We start from the raw sequence: 7746 nt of genomic DNA on the forward strand, positions 1-7746 counted from the left end.
GGTCTTCAAACCATAGGGTGTCGTGCTCATCCTCACGAAATCCCTTAGCCTTTCCTTTGCTAAGTTTCTCCTTTATAGAGGCAATCTCCTTGTCAGTCCTCTGAGCTTCTCTGATTCTATCCATCAAGGTTGACTGAATCTCCAATGCTGCTACATAGCCTCTCGGAACTATTTCCAAACATAACTCTCGAAGATTTTCAGCTAACTCCCTTGGTATTTCTCCCGTCATTAACGTATTGACATGGCTCTTACGGCTTAATGCGTCAGCTGCTACATTAGCCTTTCCGGGATGATAATGCAATTTCATATCATAATCCTTGATGAGCTCCAACCATCTCCTTTGTCTGAGGTTTAACTCCTTCTGTGTGAAAATATACTTCAAACTCTTATGATCCGTATACACCTCGCAATGGTTTCCAATCAGGAAATGTCTCGAAGTTTTCAGTGCATGCACCACGGCTGCTAATTCCAAATCATGCATAGCATAATTCAACTCATGAGGTTTCATTTGTCGGGAGGCATCTGAAACAACTCTCCCTTCCTGCATAAGCACTACTCCAAGTCGTCGACGTGAAGCGTCGCAATACACCTCATAATCCTTGGTCTGGTCTGGCAAAATCAACACTGGTGAAGTAACCAAACGTTTCTTCAACTCTTGGAAACTAGCCTCACATTCCTCCGTCCATATGAACTTGGTATCCTTCTTCAACAACTCCGTCATAGGCTTCACAATCTTTGAGAAATTCTCAATAAATCTCCGGTAGTATCCTGCGAGTCCAAGAAAACTCTGGATCTCTCCAACTGTTGTTGGTGCTTCCCAATTGGTCAAGGTATCAACTTTAGTGGGATCAACTTCTATACCTTCTCCAGATATAACGTGTCCGAGGAATCCTACTTCCTTCAACCAAAATTCACATTTGCTAAACTTGGCATATAATTGATGTTCTCTGAGCTTTCCAAGAACCAAACGCAAATGTTCCTTATGTTCCTCTTCATTCTTTGAGTAAACCAGGATATCATCAATGAACACTACTATGAACTTATCCAAAAACTCCATAAATACTTTGTTCATCATGTTCATAAAATATGCGGGTGCGTTAGTCAGGCCAAATGACATAACGGTATATTCGTACAGCCCATACCTGGTGGTAAAATCCGTCTTGGGTATATCCTGTTCTCAAATCTTCAACTGGTGGTATCCTGATCGTAGATCGATCTTGGAAAATACCTTAGCTCCTTGCAATCGATCAAACAGATCATTGATCATTGATAGTGGGTACTTGTTCTTGATCATTACTTCATTCAATCCTCGATAATCAACAACCGTCCTTAACGATCCATCCTTCTTCTCCACTAGAAGTACTGGCGACCCCCAAGGCGAAGAACTTGGGCGAATATATCCTTTATCCAGTAACTCCTTAATCTGCTTCTTAATTTCCACCAAATCCTTTGCAGGCATCCTGTAAGGTCTCTTCGATATTGGCCCTGTGCCTGGAAATAGCTCAATGAAAAACTCAATGTCTATATGGTGGCATGCCTGGCAACTCCTCTGGAAATACATCAGGGAAATCCTTCACTACTAGTACTTCCTCCTGCACAACTCTTGTTAAGCAATTTACTTGAGTCCTCTTGGGCACATGTCAGGATACATACTTGATCCTTCTCCCTTCTGGTGTGGTAAGAAAAATTGACTTACTAGCACATTCAATATTGCCTTCATACTTTGATAACCAATCCATGCCTAATATCACATCCAATCCTTGGGATTCCAATACTATTAGGTCTGAGGGAAAAACATAGTTACCAATCCTTAATGGTAACCGATCAAACCATCGACTAGCCATATATTCTGCTCCAGGCGAGGTTACTAACATGGGTGACCTAAGGGCTTGGGTTGACAGTTTATACTTATCCACAAATCCCCTTGATATGTATGAATGCAATGCACCAGTATCGAAAAGAACGAGTGCAGTAAATGACTTAACCAAAAACTTACCTATTACTGCATCAGGCTGAGCTTCAACCTCCTCCACATTAACGTGGTTCACCTGTCCCCTGTTGAAAGGGTTCGGCTTCTTCCCAGAGCTTCCATTGCTATTTCCATTTTTTAATTCAGGACATTCATTGGCATAATGTCCGGTCTTCGAACCCTTAAAGCAAGTGACTTGGCTCAGGTCTTTCTTGGCTGGGGTTGATGGGTTGGTGCGATTCTGGCCGTTGCTTCCTCCATTACCATTACCATTCCTGGTGCCATTGTGATTGTGCGAGCTACCTCCTCCATGGGTATGCTAAAAATGTCCTCCCGGTCTAGGGGTAAAACATGGCTTCTGCTGAGCTCCTGAATTGTACTTTCCTTGTCCATACTTCCTCTTGCGGTTCTCAATTTGCTGCTGCTTGCCTTCAATCATAAGAGCACGGTCTACCAACTCCTGGTAGTTGTTGAAGGTTGCTACCATCAACTGCATGCTCAACTCATCATTCAATCCTTCCAGAAATTTATCCTGCTTAGCTGCATCCGTAGCAACGTCATCTGGGGCATAACGTGCTAACTTACTAAAGTCTTCCACATACTGGCCAACTGTCCTTCCTCCCTGGCGCAAGTTGCGAAACTCACGCTTCTTCATGGCCATAGCTACTGCTGAAACATGGGCAGTACGAAAAGCCTGCTGAAACTAGTCCCATGTGACAATGTCGACAGGGAAAGTGGCTGTGAAATTTTCCCACCATGATGCTGCGGGTCCTTCAAGCTGATGTTCGGCAAACTTCACCTTCTCCGCATCTGTGCATCCTGCTGTGGTCAACTCTCTAGCTGTCTTGCGGAGCCAATCATCTGCTACTATCGGCTCGGTGCTACTGGAAAACACCGACGGATTCAGCCTAAGAAAACGGGCTAAGTGATCAATAGGTGGTGGTGGTGGTGGGTTGTTGTTGTTGTTCCCCTGATTCTGATTCTGGACTAGTAACTGCATCAATGTGTTCTGCTGCTGGATCAACTAGGTGAGCTCCGGTGGAAAGGTAAAGCCGGGGACACGTCTCGGAGGCATCTGAGGGTTTAGAAAAGATGAGATTTAAGAATAGAGGGGGTCTAAATAGAAAACACTACCCATATGCACATGAGACAAAATCAAACAATTCACTTCATTCAATCAAACAAACAAGGGCATACAATCAATCTAACTATCGCAAAAGTGCTCGGACTATAATATTTACATGGTGGACTATTACTACTGATGAGGTGGTCTACTAAAAATATTCTTTGGTTGCAGACTCCATGATATCTGCTCCAGCTTCATCAACATAGTCATCATCGCTATCATCTGGATCCGAGTCTGTGTCGTCGATGATGATGTAGTCTTCGGGGCTAATCTCCTTGGGTTCTTCGTCTTCATCTACTGGTGTAGGGCCTCCCATAAATATCCCGATCTTCATTTTTAGGTCAGCATTCTTATCCACTAATACTTCAATTTCTTCTTCATAATCTTCACGTGTAGCCTTGAGTTCTTCCTCCAGTTCCTTGATTCTTGTCCTTGCCTTCTTCAGGTCTATTATGTCGGCGCACATCTGGTTCTCCTATCGTCGAATGTGCTGGTTTAACTCCTGGATAAAAGCTGCGGCACCCACAAATCTAGTAGATAGCATCCTTGAGATCATTGCGGTAGACTTCTCCAATGCGTCCCATGGCGATGTGAGCTGCCATGCTCTTCCCTAGATTCCAAGTTGGTGCATCAAAAGAAAACTCTATGGGCTCAGTGACTGGCATGAACGTCCTTCCTGGAACTTGAACTTGAATCATCCAGTGCTCTTCTTCAGGTAATGTGGTGTTGTAGGTTCCGGTGAAGCTTGGTACTCCTATGTTCAGATATCTAGTGACTTCCTTCAAGTGACGTCCAAAGGGTGTATCTTCATCCGGTTGTGTGAACTTGTTCCTTGCATCCGCCATCCTAAAGAGTAGAAAAGATGAGGAGTCAGAAGAGAAGAGAGTGAATAGTGATCTAGGTCTTTAGCTTAGTGGTCGTGTCCTACAGTCAGCGTGTGCTCTGATACCATCTCTGTAGGGACCAGACCTCAAACAGTCTGATCTCTGTGCTCCGGTGTCATCCCTGGATCAGTAATGCTGACACCACACAGTACTCGGAGGATTTATAACAGAGTAGCAATCACACACTTATTACATCGAGTGTCTCCATAGAGAACTTATTACAATAAATATGGCTTAAGGCCATCTAATAACGATAACAACGGAAGGCTTGGAAGATATGTGAGTCCATCAACTCCAACGGCATCATTGAGTATAGAACCACGACCTAAAAACTCCTTAATCGTCATCTGAAAAGTCTGCAACATTAATGTTGCAGCCCGAAACGGGTCAGCACATGGAATATGCTGGCAATGTAACACATAGAGAGTAATGGAATGGAATAGCTATACTATATGCATATTTGGCTGGTGGAAAGCTCTATGGTTACAGTTTTGCGTAAAGCTAATTTTTCCCTACTGCAAAGGAATAAATTTATTTAACTATCATGTTAGTTGTTAAACATTGAGAATGGTTGACAGCATTCTCAATCCCAATTAAGCATCATCATTATCAAAGCCCAACAAAATTAATTTAGGGTAACATGTTGAGATTCACATGATAATCCAGGTACTAGATAATCAAGATGTCCATAACCGGGGACACGGCTAACCATGTTTAGTTTAATACACTCTGGAGAGGTTTGCACACTTTTCCCCACAAGACTCGATCGCCTCCGTTTGGTTTCTCGCACTACAAAGTGTTTGAGAAACGGATGACCAAGACATAGTCTTTCAGAAGCTCTAGCACCTTACGATCGGGTAGACCGTACCACCTACATCCCCTACATCTGCTAGTACACCACTGTAAGAGTTCGCACGAATTAGTCAACTATGCTAGAGCCCATAATAGCTTGTGGCTGCACACGGAAGTTTCTAGCATGAAAAATCTCATGATCCCTTTGAGCCTGGGTGGCGGTCCAAAAGAAAGTCCTGGATTACCCAGGTGCCTCAATCCACCCAGATGTGTGTTTAAGTTGCCACCTTAGATAAACCATTAATTAACAATACTCACATCTGTCATGGATATCACTCACTCAATCCACGTCTACTAGCATAGCATGGCACAATAAGCAAACGTAGAAGTAACTCCCAAAGGTTTGATATATAACAGGTGATAGGTACTACCTCAACTACTTCCCATCCCACAATTTAATTAGATCCTAATCATGCAATGTTTGAGGATTGATCTAATGCAATAAAACTGGGTAGTAGAAAAGGTATGATCAAAGTGTTACTTGCCTTGCTGATGATCCGCGAAACCTAGAGATTCGAAGTAACAGGCGGCGCACTCCGGGTACTCTATCGCAAACAAACAAACAAGCATACAACAAGTACTCATCTAATGCACAGGTAAAAGTCAAATAAGAGATCGAACCAGAAGGTTCAACTTAAGAACTCCGGTTTGCAAAAAGAATCAAATCGAACGAAGCAACGAAAGTCAAACGGCGAAAGAAATCAACTTCATTCTACTAATCTGGATCTAAGGCAATTTTTATAGTAGCAAAAACTTGTTTAAGTTGGTTAAACGGATAGAGGGTTTCGAGACGAAACTCCAGGCGCTTGAATCGCCTGGTTCCGATAAACGAGCGAAAAGATATACTAAAAAGAAAATCAGATCAGAAATCACGATCAGAAAAATCGCGGATTTAATCCGAGAAAAAAGAAAAACGACGAACGTTCGCTAGAACGAACGAACGGACGAACGCTCGCTATTTAAATAAATCAGAAAAACCGATCTATTAAAAAAACCGAAACTAAAAAACCGAACGGTTTTTCGAATAAAATAAAATAAAATAAGCGGCATGGATTTCGAGGCGACCACGGGCGGCGTGCGGCGGCGCTGGGCTGGGGCGGCTCGGGGCTGGGGCTAGGGTTTGGCTTCGCCTGGGCCTCCCCCGGCTTATAAAGCCTAGCGGGCTAGGAGTCCGGGTCGGTCACGGCCCGTTAGGTCGGTTCGTTTTTTTAATAATTACGCGCCGAAGAAAAATAAAAAGAAATACTAAACGGATTCCAAAATCTCCAAATAAATTTTCCCGGGCTTCTAAAATCAAGCCGCACAAGGTGAACATTTATTTGTGGCCTAATTGCAATTTTGAAAAACGCACATTTTTCCTAATTTCAAATAAAATAACGAAAAACTCCAAAAATAAATCTTATTTGATTTTATTATTAAATCCTCAATATTTCTTTATTTTGGGAAAGTCTTTTATTCCCTCTCTCATATTTTTGTAATAGAAATAGTTGACGATAAAATAATAAAAATCAAATGATCCTATTCTCAAAATTTGAGAAAACTCAAATATGAAAATAATGAATTCCCCAACTCTCTCCGTGGGTCCTTGAGTTTCGTAGAAATTTCTAGGATCAACCAAAATGCAAAATAAAATATGATATGCATTTATGATCTAATGTATAACATTCCAAATTGAAAATTTGGGGTGTTACATAAGTAAAGCATGCAACTTGCAAGAATGTAAGGGGAAGGGTTTGGAGGATTCATACGCAATATGAGACACAGATGTTTTTGTCGTGGTTCCGATAGGTGGTGCTATTGTACATCCACGTTGATGGAGATTTCAACCCACGAAGGGTAACGACTGCGCGAGTCCATGGAGGGCTCCACCCACGAAGGGTCCACGAAGAAGCAACCTTGTCTATCCCACCATGGTCGTCCCCCACGAAGGACTTGCCTCACTAGCGGTAGATCTTCACGAAGTAGGCGATCTCCTTGCCCTTACAAACTCCTTGGTTCAACTCCACAATCTTGTCGGAGGCTCCCGAGTGACACCTAGCCAATCTAGGAGACACCACTCTCCAAGAAGTAACAAATGGTGTGTTGATGATGAACTCCTTGCTCTTGTGCTTCAAATGATAGTCTCCCCAACACTCAACTCTCTCTCATAGGATTGGATTTGGTAGAAAGAAGATTTAAGTGGAAAGCAACTTGGGAAGGCTAGAGATCAAGATTCATATGGTAAGAATGGAATATCTTGGCCTCAACACTAGTGTAGGTGGTTCTCTCTCAGAAAAAGTAAGTTGGAAGTGTAGGTTCGTTCTGATGGCTCTCTCTCCGAATGAAGAGGAGGTGGAGGGGTATATATAGCCTCCACACAAAATCTAACCATTACACACAACTTGCCAATCTCGGTGGGACCGAATTGATAAACTCGGTCGGACCGATTTAGCAAATCTAGTGACCGTTAGGATTTTCGGTGGGACCGACATGCAACTCGGTAGGACCGATATGGTTAGGGTTAGGGCATAACATAATCTCGGTGAGACCGATTACACAAACTCGGTGAGACCAATTTTGGTAATAAGCTAACCAGAGAGTTGTTCAGGTAAACTCGGTTGGACCGATTCGCTCATTTTGGTGAGACCGAAATGTTACGAAAAGGAAACAGAGAGTTTACATTGCAATCTTGGTAGGACCGATCGCTCATCTCGGTGGGACCGAAATGTTACGAAGGGAAACAGAGAGATTACAATCCCATCTCGGTGAGACCGAGATCCCTATTGGTGAGACCGATTTGCCTAGGGTTTGTGGCAGTGGCTATGACATCTGAACTCGGTGGCGCCAGATAGAAAGAATCGGTGGGGGCCGAGTTTGACTTTTGGTTTAGGTCATATGTGGATGTGAGAAAGTAGTTGAGGGCTTTCGAGCATATT

The sequence above is a fragment of the Triticum urartu genome, chromosome 6 (genome assembly GCF_003073215.2).
Source record: "Triticum urartu cultivar G1812 chromosome 6, Tu2.1, whole genome shotgun sequence".
In the NCBI taxonomy this organism is placed as follows: Eukaryota; Viridiplantae; Streptophyta; class Magnoliopsida; order Poales; family Poaceae; genus Triticum; species Triticum urartu.